Source organism: Cygnus atratus, chromosome 5 (genome assembly GCF_013377495.2).
Source record: "Cygnus atratus isolate AKBS03 ecotype Queensland, Australia chromosome 5, CAtr_DNAZoo_HiC_assembly, whole genome shotgun sequence".
In the NCBI taxonomy this organism is placed as follows: Eukaryota; Metazoa; Chordata; class Aves; order Anseriformes; family Anatidae; genus Cygnus; species Cygnus atratus.
The window spans coordinates 55,243,568-55,259,644 of NC_066366.1; positions in this window are offsets into that span (position 1 = coordinate 55,243,568).

Sequence of the window (16,077 nt, forward strand, 5' to 3'; positions counted from 1 at the left end):
GAGCCTGCATCATTTAGGTGCACAAGTGCACCGGGCAGCCCGCGCGTTCATGCCTTGCCAGCTTCCTTCTGAACAGAGACTGGAGACAACTCTGTGCTCCTGCACTGCTCCAGCTCACTTCTGGTGCCAGCGGGAGCAGGGCAGGCTCAGGAAAGGAGGGCTGAGAAAAAATGCCTGGGCTCTCGGAGGCCGTTGCAGGGCTCCACCTCGCCTTCTGCTTGCGCAAGGATGAGAGAGGCTCCATGAGAGCAAAGTGGGAGAGTCAGCATTGCATAACCATGATGTTACACCAAAGGTACGTGCAGCTGTGAGCTCCTCGCAGGGAGGAAGGGGTTACTCCAGTACCAGAAAGCTCTGTCTGTGTCACCATGAGGGAAAGTGTTCACATGCTGCTGGCCTCCTGAGTGCTCCTGAAGAACTATGCTGTTCAGATGCCAAAACACAGGAGCCAGATTGTGTTATTTCCTTTCTCCCTACATGACGGCTTCTGAACTGGAATGAATCGACATCAGTATCAGTGCAGGGAACAAATAAACCTTGAATTAAATTGTCGCATAAAAACAATCCTCCTCGCTGGTACCCAGCCATTTACCTGCATATCTCCCCCAGGAGCTCCGTGTCCCTTTGGTGGCTGTTGAGGACACGCTGTTCTCCTCTGCGGGAGGGCAGCGGCTTTGAACTCTTAGTTTAGCTGGCTGATACACCGATAGAAATAAATGCAGAAGGCAGCTGGAATTGCTGGCCTGTGGGAGTGTTTAACTGTGCCTCCGTGTTCCTCACCTGCTTCCTAAGGCTGCCACCCTACAGCTGCACCTCCTGTACCGGGACGTGGTCCCTTCCCTTCATCTCCCACCTTCAAACTCAAAGCTAACAGAGCACGCATGCATGAACTCTTCCTGGTGCTGCAAGGCGACAGACCGCACAGCCAGGTTTTTGGTAGAGGCAGGCATTTCTCTCTTTTCTTTACAGCTTCTGCCCCACAGGGCAGGAGGAAAAGCCTTCCTTTGACGCCCCAGCATCAGGACGTATGGCTGCAGAGGCCCCGCAGGTACGGCTGCTGCAAGGCGCTGCGTGCTCCTGCTGAGATCGCTTCACTGCTCCTGGCCCCTGGGCACCCCGCGGAGGTGGTGTGCTGCCCTGGCAACTGCACGGCATCATTCAAGCCGCTGGAGACCTCAGCCTGGAGTTATTTCAGTGGGGGCCGAGGGGGATGCTGCTGAATATCGTATTCCTTTCTAGTTCTGGAGGGGGAGATTTGCATGAATGGTTCCCCTGGAGCTGCAGGGAAGTATTCGCATGGGGTCTGGATAGCTGCAGGAAATGTCAGAGACCCAGACCAGGTGATTTCAGAGATCGCAGAGGTGCTGGCTGAGCAGCCAAAGCTATCTAAGTGGAGAAGGAGCTTTCTCCATCTTTTCCCAGGTAGCACTGATACTGACTCAGCATGAAGCCCGTGTGCATGACTGGTCCTGGTCAGCCAGCAGAAAACATTGCATAATCAACCTCCCTTCAGGTGCAGCGCAGGACAGGGAAGTCTACGGGGGTGTTTCCTCTCTCACGTTGCTTTGGGGGGCTGTCATCCCCCTCCTTCAGCAGTACTTGAGCAGAGGTTACCCCTAATGCAGGTGTGTGGGATTTGGGGTGGCTGTTCCCTGCACATGTGGAATGAAAGTTCGTGATGCCAGAATATTCTGAGCCAGATGTTCTTTTATTCCACGTGGGGGTGAGGGAGGTGATAAGATTATAGGCTCCGTGGTCTTTTTTACATTGGCCCCCCCAACGCCCTTAGAAATTGTCCGTGCAGCGCTATTTCAAAATATTAAAATAAAAAAAAGCAGGAGTCACCTATTTGTAGGAATTGGCTGTATCTGAGAGCCAAATCTGCATGGAGGAAGAAAAGGAAAGACCAATAGCAAGGTAGGAAATGACTTCTTGGAAAAGGCTTCCTGCACTTTTACAATGAAGAGGCAATTTCCCAGAAGGTTGCAGATGTTCCCTTAAAAATCGTGGATCAGAAATGCTCCTTAATGATGTCTGTAATCTTGCATTTTACCGACTCAGTTTAATCAGCCTGTTTTAACAAGGCATGCAGGCAACGGCATTGCTGAGGTCTAGAGCTGATGGAGTGAAAAGGAGGGAGAGCAAAGGAGGTTTTTAAAGGGTCTGCATTCAAGTCAACCTGTTGGACTGCATGTACGTTGTGTGACACGTTACAAGAGTTGCATTACGGTCTAAATTTACTGTGGGTCTCAAATCTTAGTGAAATAAACAGTACGGTTATATAATGTATATACTATAGGAAAGAATCACCCACTTCAATATACTGCTGGGCATGAGCTGGGCAGAAGAAAGACATTTGATTGCCTGTGTTGAGAAATCTGGGCTGGCAAAGAAACTGGTCGCAGTCTCTGCATGTTCTCTTCCTGTGTTTTTGTGTCCTCTGTCAAATACGGTGGAAATTTTTAAGAAAGATCATTCGTGTTTAATGTTCTCTCAGTGGCTTTATCAGTACTGTGAAAAGAGAAAAGTGCCCTTTTTCAGTGGAGAGAGCGGAAATTCACATGGTTACAGCTGATTACCAGTCTGCGGACACGTCAGGGTGAGGATGACAGCACTGGACTCTTTGAGGTTTCCTACTTAGACCGTAAACGGGGCCGTACAGCCCCTGTGGACTGGGAGGCCCGGGTGGGCTGACAGCGAGAGCTCACCAGCCAAGCAGGCCAAGAGCAAAACCACCATGAAGTGCTGGGCAACACCACGCAGTGTCAAACACCCAGGGCCCTCTCCCGGCCTGGGCACAGCAGTCATTTCTACTGTGCATTGCGGTGCTCAGCACGAAGCCCCTCCAAAGCAGAGCTGTTCCTGCTCTTGCCTGGCAACACGTGGCTGCCCACCAGCTCCTACAGTACCTGGATGCAGACAGGGCTGGGGAATGTCCCCTGTGTCACAGCTCGTCACCAAATCAGAGCATGCAGCCGTGACAGCGCTTGATGATTTTCTGAAACTTGCCTTCATTCTACTCCGTAGCCATTCTCATTAATTCGCTGCATTAATTTTATGCTGATTAAACTGGGAGTCAATCCCTCTGAAGCAGAAAAGTGGTATTTTTAAATCTATATTCTGTCTATAAATACATCTGCCTCGCAGAAATCAGCTGTTTGTGCCTGATCTTATAGCAGAGAGGATGACTCAAAGAGGCTTATGTGCTGCATTGTTTTCATCAGAGCTGAAAAAACCACCCTAAATTCCCTGTGAATTAGACGGATCCATGACTATGGACAGATCCTGTACTTTTTCCCAGCCAGCCAAAGTGTGGCACTGGTTTTGGGTGGTCTGTACCCAATGCAGTACAACTAGCTGTCACATTTTAGTACACTTCCCTAGAATACCAGCCAGCATTTGATTTCCTCAAGTAAAAATTAACAAGGCAGAACTACCACATAGACTGCTAATTACTGCAAACACCACACAGCCCGTGGTTTCCTCCCTCCCTGCCCCATTTTGTTACAGAGCACGTACCAGCGGTTGTATTAAATTATACACCCCAAAATAATATTAAAAGAATATGAGTGAGGCTGCAGAGCCAGCCCTGCAGAAGCAGGGGGCTCTAATGGAATTAAGGCGCTTTCTGAAGCCATTAGCTGTGAGATGAAGGCTCAGTGATGACTTTGGGGATGTGCTGGTTGGGTCCGTGGGAGGGCGGAGGTCACGCTGGTGTCCGTGTGCCCCTGCTGGTGCAGCTCAAGGCAGCTGTACATGAGCTGAAGAAAGGGGGAGCAGCTAGCTGAGGAAGTCTGCTGATGGCCTGGAGATATTTAGGGTGGTACGGGGGAGGACAGGTTGTAAAGAGCTACAGAAAGACCTCACAGGTGAGTCCCTGTTACGACTGACTGGGCAATAAGGCTCATATGAAGTTCACTATAGATAAATGCAAGGGGCTATTTAGGTGAGGGGAAGGGGGAGCGACCCTATCTGAAAATAAGAAGATGGGTGTTTGGGTATCAGGTGCTGGGGATGTGGGTGGCACAGCACAGAAAGAGAGGGCCAGGGCTCCTGGAGAGCACCTGCAGCTCCTCCTCCAAGCTGCTCAAAGCCTCCTGGCCAAGCGTGCCCAAGGGTAGACAACCCTGGAGCTGATGCCCATCCTCCCTCTGCACCTTCCTGGTTATGACAGCCTAAAGTCCCGTGACACCTCCCAAAACACGTAATGGCTGCTGGGTGCAAGCCGGATTGAAGTCCCAGTTGTTTCTGACCACAGTAATTAGATTTATATTGCAAAACTCCAGCGCTGCTTAGCAGCGCCTTTGCCCACTTGCAAGATGGGAGGTTTTCATTATGACTTTTGTTTCCTAAACATGCGAAAGCCTTTGAAAAGCAGAGGGCTTGCTCTGCTGTGTCCATAAACATTCAGATTACGCCTGCCTTGTTTTGTACCCTGTATTTATCCTCTGAGTATGCTTGTTGCTGTTTAGCCAATGCAGCGATCCTGGGAGACCGGGATGGGAGAAGCCCCCTATCTGCATCTGAACCTCTCCGCCCCCGCTCCCGAACTTGTGATGAACAAAAGGCTGGACATTGAAATCCCTTGTTGAAGCTCCTTTCTTTCCCCTAAAAGAGGGGGGAGCCCCAGTGTGACAGGAAGGGCTCTGCCGAGCAGCACCTTGCGTTGCACTGACGTGCGGTGGGGATGGAGGGAGCATAGCAGCCTCCTCAGGAAGATGCCGGAGATTAATGCCAAAAAATCGTTATCCTTCCAAGAGATGGTTCCCAGCAGAGCAGGGTTCCCTGTCTAAGAGTGGCTGTTCATCTAAATGGGGATAAACGGGGTTGTCCTGCTCCCACACCTCTCTGCCCGTTCACCTGCACAGGGCTCGGGCTCCGCCAGGCAGATGGAGCAACCCGAAGTCCAACTCTTACACTCGGTTTGGAAGGGAAAAAAAAAATCCAGTAAACATACACTGCAATTTGCATGAATAGTTTTCAACACCCAAGGCTAAAATCAGTTTTTATGTGCTTGGAATTTATTTAAAATAATTGCTATTTATGCATTTTTTTGGCTTTTTACCAATCTAATCAGCATAATTTGACTGTGCTGGAACAAATCTACAAGACTCCAGAAGTGCTCTGCAGATCGTGCAGATTAAACATGAACTAATTAGTAGATTTCTGAATCTCTAAGTCCACAGCTTTGGAAAAAGCTGACAATGCCCATCAGTGTTCCCCTGAGGAGAGAGAGACAAAACCCAGACACACCAGAAAAATGGCTACAGATGGAAATATGTGTGAGAATTTTTTCTTTGCAAAAGAAAAAAAAAAAAGATATTAAGCAACAGCAATTCATTTATGCTTTTTCCCTAAACATTTCAAGAATGAAGACCTTTTTCAGACTAGAGTTCACTCTTCAACATGATTTGGTAGCAAGTAGTAGACATAAACTGCCACGGGGTAAAAGGGAAAACCTAGCAGAAGCTGTGAAGACGAATATTGAATTCACCCGCAAGCCAGTCCAAGTGCATCTGATAGCTATGACGTCGGTGAAAAGGAAAAACTATGACTATTGCACTGGGAATGAACCCAAAAATCACTTTGCCAATACGTGAAGGCTTCTTCACTCTGAAAGTTTTCTAAAAGTTTCCTCAGGAGACAACAATAACTCCGCAATAAATGTTCCAGCAGATGATGAAGAACAATAACAGCTGCTCCGAAGATCACGGCAAACAATGGAAAGTCCCCAGTTGATTCAGTCAAGTCTTGAACCAAGTCCAAAATTCACAGAATTTCAGAGAAGAGGTAAACTCAGCCATCTGACTGCAACAGTGGCATTAGCGCAAGGAATAAACACGGCCCCGTCATTCAAGCTCCATCCAACAACTGCCACCGAGAGCCAGCACCTACAAATTTGCACTGGAAATGCAGGTTCAGTGCTGGTCCCGGAGGATGCTGCTCCCCAGCGTCTGTGTTTGAAGGAATAGCGTGGGCACGCATGGGAAGATCTCTCCAGAATCAGACCCGGCACGTGCAGCGTGACAGCATTTGTTAAATCCCAGCTGAATTTCAGCGGCGTCTTGGTGCTCCAGCTTGGCCAGCCACGCGCGGGCAAGGTGCCGTCCTGCTCCCACCACCACCGGTTTTATGGGCAGCCTCCTGCTCGAGCTCGCTGGCAATTTGCTCTGACCAGCTCCCCCCCACACTGCATCAGAGCTTGCCAGGGGGTTGGCGTGGGTGATCAGTTTCACCAGAGCTCCAGCAGAAGGACAAATTCCTCTTTCACCTCACCAGGACCCGGAGCAAAACCAGTCAGCGGAGCTCCGGGCTGCCAGATCATGGTGGTTTTGTGCTGCGTACAGTAGCTGGGGAAAGTAAGCAGGAACTAACCGTAGCCCAATAATATCTACTTCACTTTCATATCTGTTTCCTCCCCATGCTCTCCCCTCAAAAAAAAAAAAAAAAAAAAAAAGTATTTGGAAAGACAGACCAGCTCTTCATGCAGGCTCTTTCCCCTTAATGCGGATTCAAGTTGGTTTCAGAAAATGGCCACACTTCTCTGTGAGCGGACTTTTAATGACAGAGTTAGTCCTTTAACAGGAAAATCTAGCTGAGCATTAAATAAAAATTAACCCTTTTCATAGGCCTTTCGCTAGGTCCACACTGTCATTTCTCAGAAAATTACACAGTCCTTTATTTGAAAGCTGGTTGTGTCGCATCATACATTTTTGGCCAGACACGATAAATATGCTTAAAAGTCAGCCTCATAAACCTTGTGCAAACACACATATAATCAGCACACCCCTTCCCCAAATTTATTCCCCTGCCCCGTGCAACTGCAGCAGCTGAAATCAGGCTTTTTCCACTGCATGGATTAAGCCTGTTTGCAGGCTGAGCAGAGATCCTGGATCCTGGACCTCGTACTGAAAATCCCTCTAGAATTAATCTCTGTTTATCCAAAGAGCCATTTAGAAATACAGCAAAGGGCCCAAAATCCCCTCTCGTGTTATTTTCAAGCGTAAGCTCTAGCAGCTCCAAAGCATTAATTTAAACTTTGGCCCCAGCTTCTCATTTGGGGCTCATTTTAATGTGTCCCTTCAAACCTGTGTCCCTCCTCAGGCAGTGCCCTGGCTGCTCAGTGCCACTCAGGCAGGGACAGCAGGGCCACAAGGTGCTCTCGTGGGGGTGGCACCGTGGGGACAAATTTCCCAGTGCCTGCAAATCACCTCACGGCCTTGTGCATCCCCATAAGTCGGTTTGTGCCCCGAAAGGCGTGTTGGCATTTTGGCACATGTGAGGGCAATGCAGTCAGCAGCCTCGACTTTATCTCCTTAATCACCTCGATAGCCCTGCCTGGCCCGTCATGTGCTGTGACTTCAGGCGTTAATTAAGGGTGGCTTCTGCATTAAAGGTTTTGTTTGGGGAAAACCAAGCATTGTACCTTCCACACAAATAAACGCGTTCCGTCGCGAGTACACGCTAACAAAGCGAAGGATGGGCAGCAAGGGGAGGAAGGATGTTTCCCATCCGGGCAGTGAATCCCTCATGCTGCACGGGCAGTTTCTCACAAACCCAAAGCAAAGAAATCAAGGAAAATGTGAATACCTGTGCAGGAAAGCTTTCATTTGATGGAGCAGGGCCAGCATCCCTGTTTCTACAGCCGAACCCTGCTGTTTGACCCTGGATGGACTGCTCAGGTCCAGCAAGCTGTCCAGGGCAAGTCAGCCACCACGGGGCTGGTACTGCTGTGTGCTCTGCCCCCAGCGTCGTGCTAGCCATTTATTATTCATATTAAGCCTTTTAACATGTTTGTTTATAACATGTCTTTCTGCTCTACAAGGCCTTGTGGACCTGATTATAGATAATATGCAGAAAGCAAAGAGAAGGGCGGTTTGTAAAGCCAGCATAGTGGTGGTTTATTCAGTAAATTAATGTCTTCCACAATGCTTATGTGCACTGAAACAAGGATCTGTCATACACTACACCATTAGGCCTACAATTTATATTCAAACTTTCTGAAAGCCAGCGAATTATCCACTACAATTCAGCCCTATCTCTATGCAAAATATGCTCTCTGTACTCTTCATCGTCTTAGCAATATGAAAGCAAAGTACTCAGAGGTCTCTGACCTGGAGCTGCACTAACTGAGCTCGGCCATAGAGCACACCATGGCAAGCCACACCGGCTGCATTAGGGCTGGTTACAGGGGGAGCAGTCTGATGCCTGCAAAGGGCCTCTCTCCAGAACTGAAAGATGACAAAGTCCTGCTCCTGCCTACTAGATCCTGTATTACAAAACTGCAATAAACCCTTTTAATTACTTTTAATCCATTCCTTCCCCTCCCCACCCCATCCCCAGACAGAACCCGATTCTGCTGTCTTGCCATCAGCAAGGCCCACATATAAACCCTACCAAAACCAGCACTGGGGCCCCCTGATTTCCTCTGTGATGATCAAACCCAGGAAGTCCATCCATAGATTTTGGTGCTCTTGACTGTGTGGTTGGCACAAACCTCTGGTGTCCCAGCTACCCGGAGAGGTATTCAAATGATTGGCCAACGGCGCTACATTATTGCTCAAATGTTCCAGGTCTTCTGCTGTCTGATGGTTCAGTTTAGTGAGAAAAGTGTTTGGTTATTTTTCTGCAGATCTTCATAAATTATAGCTTGTTCTCAGCCTAAATACCAAGAATCTCAAACACCCTTCCTCACAGCACACAGAGCTAAATGAAAATGTCTCTTAGAGCTAGTACTGTTAAAGAAGTCTTAACAAGCTTCTTATTCATAAAAATGCCTTCTTTTTAAAAGCTAAATTAGCAGTTTTTAATGTGTTTTGTTTTTTTTTTTTTTGCATCTCTTCAGAATTGCAACTTCCTTTTCTTCCACATTCCTCCAAAGTCCGTAGTGCCTAGATGATACAGCCTTTCACCTACCTTGCCCCAAGGCAAGTCCAACAAAATACCAAATAGCAGCCATGAGGAAATATCAGCAGGGAATGCTTTTTTTAGTGAGAAACAGGGAAAAAGCCTAGAGAAGAAAATGAAAGCTAGCTTGCACTACCAGTGGAAGCCATTTGCTGCCATGGGACCCCTGATAATCATACCCAGGGGACTCAACTCGTACAAGATCCTATGCTGGGCTTTCTCTCTGGCTTCTTCTAAGGTTCAGTCCAGCATCCTGTGACATGGACAACTTGAATGCCAGGTCTCCTGGCATTCTGCCTGCCTGCAAAAAGTTGAAGAATTGGCTTTCTCAGTTACTTTTTTTTTTTTTTTTCCAAGCAAGAGCTGTCGTTTTACTTGTAGGTTTTAATGTGTTATAATGTCACTCCTGTGCTCTCAGACAACCTGCTGGGTACTTTTGCTAAGCAACAGTAGTCTCCTAACAGCGATAAGATCTTTATAAACCTGTTATCCTTGTTAAACGAAGAGGACTTTGATTTTACAGCAACATTGCATCTGGTGAAAACTTTATTTGCAGACAGCCCTTTCCCTTCAGCCTACTAGAAAACTCTGTCCTTGACCTTCAAAGGCTTTTGAATTCATGTGCAGCAAAAAAAAAGCAAGGTGAGCACCTGACTTTCAGTGTTTGCTAGACCTGCCACTGCCAGCCCCATGTCAGCCCATAACCTTCAGCCCCAGCAGCTGGCACTTGTTCTACCTGCTCCCGAGCTCTTTGAAATGCCTTCCAGCCCCACCAACAATGGCAATACCTGTGATAGAGGGAGACTAAAGGTCGATGTGGGATGGCATAGGAACTAGGGTATTTCTCCTGTCCTCTACCAACATTACAGGAACCTATTTCCTCATCTATCAGGATGTATACAAAAAGGGAAATCTCTCTGCCTTATGCAAATACTTCCTATCAGCAGATAAATCCACCTGCACCACCAGGCACATGTGATTACAGTACCTGGGCTCGAGGTGACACAGGAGTAGCACATGGTACTGTGCAGACAGCAGGTGGTTTCTTTACGTCGAAAATCTTATTTGCACTAACTATAAGGAATGACCCATTCAGCACAAATAACCTATTTAGCTAAAGGCTTTAAAGGGCACCACTGAGAGGACCCTCCAACCTAGCCTAAATGCACCAGTTCATGTTCAGGGTGGAGAAAATGTGACTTTTATCCTTTAAATGCTCAAGATGGGCAATATAACATGAATATATATAATACAAAACTGGATGGCCATTATCCAAAGTGCTACTGAGGCAGCCAGGAACTGCTGGTGTTCATCAACAATGCTTCCTTTCTTCTAAGGACAGTGGTTTGGGGACCACTTTCCAAGGCTGCCCTGTATGAAGTGTTTTTCTCAGTGAAACCATGCCTGGGATTTAGGGACTGGATCTAAACCCACCGACTTCATTGGAAACCTTTGCATTGGCTTCAGCAGCCTTTCAATCAGCCCCTCATTTCTTCAAGTCCTGCAGGAACAGGGCTACATAGTGCTCTGCAGCAATGCTTTTAAAAATGTACTTGGGTTCATACCTCCTTCTGGCAACCTAATCATCAGACAGGAACAGGAGTAGCTGAAAGATCCCTCACCTTCTTGCAATGAGTTATTCTCCCCTGCTGTGTTTGCCATCACACATATATATTGCCATTTATTTCCTACCCTCTTCTGGATCAGAGAGCTGCTTAATCACTGCTTGCTGAGTCCTGCCTTGCCATATTTCAGGCTGCTAATTTAAAATGTTGTTATTTGCTCCCTGGGCAGCCAGTAGTAAACCAAAGGAACAATCAATAAACGTCCTTAACTGGAGCTCAGGCTGCAAGCGGAAGCGCTGTCTAAAACAACAGGGGGAGAATAAGCCCTTGTTTCCTTCCCACGGCACCACTGATTGCACGTATGCACTGATTCACTTGTCAGCTTGCCATTAGCGAATGCGCCTGCCCTCCCGAAGCAAGGGGCTTGGGAGAGAAGATCAGGGAGGGCCATGGGCAGGGGCAGCAGGTGCCCTGTGGGCAGGATTTAGCTCACATCCAGGCTGGGCTCATGCCTCCAGGACGTGCCCTGTCCCCACCTGGGCATGCAGGGCAGGTCACGGCCACAGGGAGATGTGGCACTGGCACATGAGCATCCCCCAGGGCTGCTGCCATGCAGAAGAAGCTGCAGGCTCCAATGGAGCAGGGCCTTCTCCCTGGCCTTGAGCAGTGGTGTCCTCACAGCCCACAGCCCCCAGACCCAAAACAGCTGCCCAAATTGCCAATGCTGCTCAGGTGCATCCTCTCCTCCCCCTGCTCTCCTGGCCTGCCCGGCTGGAATGCATTGGAAGCAAATCAATGTCGTCGCGCTCCCACCAGCCCTCCTCTTGGAAACTGGAGAGCTCATTCTTCTCGCAAGCACTTAGCACTCGGGCAATACTACAAGATTACAAAAAAAAAAAAAACAAAAGCAAAACTCGGTCCAAAGCACTCCCCACTGCGGTTAAACGCAAAGGCATTGTCCAGACCGGGAAGTGGCCTCCTGCTGTGACTTGGCACTTAAACTGAGGTACCGAGCGCCTCTTCAGACAGACTGAAATAAGGGCTCTTAATTCTGCTGGTGATATAACCGGTACGTGATGTGAAAGTAGGCTGGTGGGTGGAAAAGGGGTGAAAAAGAGCATTATTTTTTTCTGCTGGTGATGGAGCTGTAGGTGACTCTGCCCTTGGCTGCTGCTTGCTCGCCTCCAGCGCTGCCATCCTGCGGCAGCGTGTGGGCCACCACGCGCCCCTGGGGCCTGAGCTGATGTTTCCATGACATTTGTGCCACCACAATGCACGTTATAAGGCATGAATCTGGCACAAGGCAGACAAAGGAGACATGGGCCCCTGGCAATGGTGGGCTGCCAGTGGGCTTACTAGGGCTGGTTGGGTCCGCATGCTCCGGGGCGTGCCGGAGGTGGCATGGCAAAGTGTGGCACTGCCCCTTTGTCCCTGGGTGCACGGTCTTTGCTGCAAAGGGGCAAGCAGCACCAAGTGCCAACAGCACGTGTCTGCAGTCCCAGATTTAAGTGGTTCCAACTGCCTCGTACCGATGTCTCACAAGAAACAGGCATCAGCCATGTGGAATGGGGTTGCGTGACAGCTGTTCTACCCCGGGGGCATCTCAATAATCATTACATTAATTGCAACCCAGTTTGTACATTTTAGCCTAGTGAAACTGAAAACAGTATCTGTCTTAAGCACATGCATTTTAATTCCACTTAAAGATACAAAGCCATGAGAGATGTTTTTTTCTTGTATTTTCTGCCCTGGATGCAGTTTGTGTCTGCAAGTGTTTCCATTTGCTCTCCTTCCCATAACATTTTCTTGCTGCAGTAGAGTACTGGAAATACCTCTTAGATTTAACACCAGTCTGTAGGATGGATGTTTTTCATTTTTAGCCTACCTATAAAACTTAGTTCCTGAACTGACCTATAGAGAATAACTAGGCAAATGAAGGCTGTGGAATGATCTTTGCTCACAGACACACCTTTTAGAAAAGATTCAAATTAGAAATCAACAACTACTAAACAAGCAGGGTACTTCCCTGTGGGTAAATCAGGCACTTCAAGCTAGGAGCTGGAAGACTTCCAGAATTTGGGAATTGGAAAATACAGCTAATTTTCTCTCCGGATCATGACTGCACTTCATTTCAGTAGCCTGAAATGGCTTGATGGGCTTTGCTTGTTTTAGGAGTCTGTTCTGGTTTGTGTTGAGCTCTGGAGTGCAGCTGCCACTTAGTTGTTATTATTTTATTTTGAATTCACTACTTGTACTCTGATCATCGCCATTGGCCCAAACCTAACACGACAATTCTCCTACAAGCCGCAGAGACAATTAGTTTAGAAGTCCCTTCCAAAGCTCTCCTCAGGCAGCAGAGGGATTCCCAGGGGCGCTAGAGCAGATCCCAAGCAGATATGTGATATGTGATACAACAACTGCAAGTAATGGAAGGAGAAAAGATTATAGGAAAAGAGTAGAGGAAACAGAAGGTTAAACAGATTGCTCAAAATATCCCCTCATTCCTGCCAGATATTAGTCACTCTCGTCTCCAACCGTAACACATCTTCTCCCACAGCAGTGCTGCTCTTTGGCCTCCTTCTCCCGCTGTGATCCGATATCCTTTGCCTTGACACTGGAAGCTGGGAGCAGGCACCCATGCTGTTGCATTCGCAGCTGCCAAGGTGGAGAGAAAAAATTCGGGCAATCCCAGCTGATCCGCTGCTATCTCACAGCCATCAGCTGTCAGCAGTGAAACACTGGCTGGCCGCATTGTCCTGTCCCGTGCACACCCTGAAACCAGAGAACTGGACGCACAGGTGGGGCCGGCCCATGCTTGTAAGGAACTTCTCCTTCTGCCTCCACCTCCCCTTGCAGTAAACCTCCAGCTCCCCGGGTGGCTTATGCCACAGAAGCACTCCTAGATACAACTGAGGTTTGAGAGATGCTACCATGGCCCTGGATGGAAGAAAATACGTATTGTCAGCTCGGTTCTCAGATGACAATGAATGTCACACGAGTCATCGAGACCCCAGCCAGAGAGCATTAGTAAGCATCAAGGAGAATAATAAAGACAAGGAGTGTGGAAGAGCACATGTACACTGCACTAATTACTCCCATCACTAACAAGTCAATGAATCGAAGCATGAAAGTGAATGTATGCAAAAAAAAAAAAAAGAACAAAGCTGAAGAAAGCATCCCTTATTCCCCGATGGAGAGGGAGGAAGCCTGTATTGGCACAGCAAACCATGAGTAATAGTAAAAGCAGCTGAGCCTGAAGCTGAGCTGGCCACACCGTGCCCTTGGGTGACTTTGGATGATCTCCCTCCTTCAAAGCAGGGATGCTGCCTTCTTTCCTCCACTGTTGTCTGCCTGGATTTGGTGTTTTTCAAGGTTCTCCTACTTCTTGACCATGCTCTGGCCAACACAGTGTGCTCCTACTTCTGTGTGGGAATCCCCAGAACCTCAACAGCACTCAGTTCAAACTGTGCTCCCCTGAATTAAATGTAGGGGCAATGATGAGACTACTAGATGTACTATCTGGAACCAGGGCATCTCCAGGGGAACATGGAAAGTGTCCTTCTACTTAGTGCCCTTCTTCCAAAAGGAGTACTGTTCAAGAATACTCTCTGTTCCTCCATCTTCTGTCCCCTTCAAAGAGTTTGCGAAATTATAGCAAACCTCCTGGCTGAAAACGAGACCACCCAGGCAGTTTGTAGTCAAGCCACACAATTAGGGTCTCTCTCTTCTCATTCTGCCAGCCGGGGATGCTCGCCTTCATGCCCCCCTAATGCCCTCTGCTCAGGAGCAGAAGTACCAGCCTAGGTCCTGACTCCATGCCTGGGAAGGAAGGACTGTTTCACAATGTGATTCAGAGCCTCCTGACAGTCCGGAGGGCTCGTTCCAGTCTTGATTCATGCTGTTGTGATCTGATTCAAACCCTCCTGGCCCAGCGGGGAAGTGGGACCTGACTCAGACATCTGGGTTCAGAGCACGGTGACTCACGACTACATGGACTGCAGCTGGCTGACTTCTCAGGAATCACCTCCGCTACCTGTTGGGTGACGTGCTGCCACCCAGGTGCTTGGGATGAGACGTGTTGAGAGGTGCTTTGGACCAGATCAATACAAAGAGGCTGTATGTTCACAGAACTGTCGGGCACGAGGGCCTTCACTGAAGTTTCCCCATGGGTAAATAGATGTTAATCCCCCTCTGGTGATCATTGCACTTTCAACCCGTTACAAGAACAAGGCAGGTGCCCGGCACAGCCCTCCTCCTGACACAGTGCCAGGTCTTGTTCTGCAGACATATCTGGATTGATGCCCTTTGCGTCGTGCCCTGAAGAATTCAAGGTGCTTTTTCAGCATCAGCAGCTGAGGGCTGCTGGGTTTTGTACCTTGTGCTTACACTTATGGGACATGACAGTGGCTCTTTAATTCTTAATCCTTCTGAGAAGCGGACTGTGTGTTCCTTCCAGCTTGGATCAGTCTGGACCTCATTAGCTCTTCTCACTTGGGTGTGCCTCGAGGAGGCGGCCTGCACACAGACCCAGGCAAAACCGCAGTCCTTCCCCACAGTGCTACTGGAATGGAGGCCCGGGGGTTTCACACTACATTGCAGCTGAACTCCTTTGTAAAGCCCCTTTGGCTTCCTCGGCATTTCTGATTCCCCTTTGTATATTTTCCTTTTTGCCTTTACGTTTAAAACAGAGGTTAGGGTGGACACCAGGATGCAAGCTGCTGATGCAGTCCTCACAGGGGCCCTTACTCTCAGTGCCAGTGGGTGTTTTTACTGACCCCACATCTTCAGGACCAGGTATTTGGGTGGAAGCTTTAGAAAATCTTCACTGACGTGCATTGACGGACAGCAAGAAGAGCAGTCAAAAGCTGCTGTAGAATCCAGAGCAGGATCTATAATATTACCCTGTGAACAGGACAGTCTTCTGTTGGTGCACCTGGTAGGCCTGGATGAGGTGTGGGCTGGCTGGCTTTCAGGTAGGCTAGCGACACGAAGCACATCCCTCCACATCCCAGTGGCCTCCCTGGGGAACTGGGAGGTACGCCGCCTACCTAGATGGGACTGATGCCGATCAAAATCAAAACACGTAAAGATGTCACTACACATAGTGGCACTCGAGCTGTCCCCACGTGGCCTTGGAGCCGAGAACCAAAGAAGGAGAGCGGGATGTCTCCAGCATCAGCTGCCTCCAGCTGTGAGCAGAGGGCAGGAGCGAGGGATTCGGCTCTCCAGCTCGAGGCCTTCACTCCGCGGAGGGTCTGAACTACCCGAGTTGCCTCTGAAGTTCACAGCAGACCCTGCGATGAAGTGAGACCAGGGAGTGCTTTGAAGGAGGAGTTTTAAATCACAAAATGCAGGCTTTTCTTCCACTCTTTAATTTTGCTTCCATAGAGTAGATTCTATTTCAGAAAGGGAAAAAATGCCTGGCATGCCTGAGCACTCATCATGGAAAGAGGCAGAGCTTGTGCCGGGCACTGTGATTGTTTGCCTTGCTAAAAAAGCGACCACCGCTTATCTTAACCCTCAGCTCCCCGGCGTTTTCCACAGCACACACCGGGCACGTCCCGGGGCCCAGGGCTGCAAACAATGCGCTGCTCTGTGGGCACCC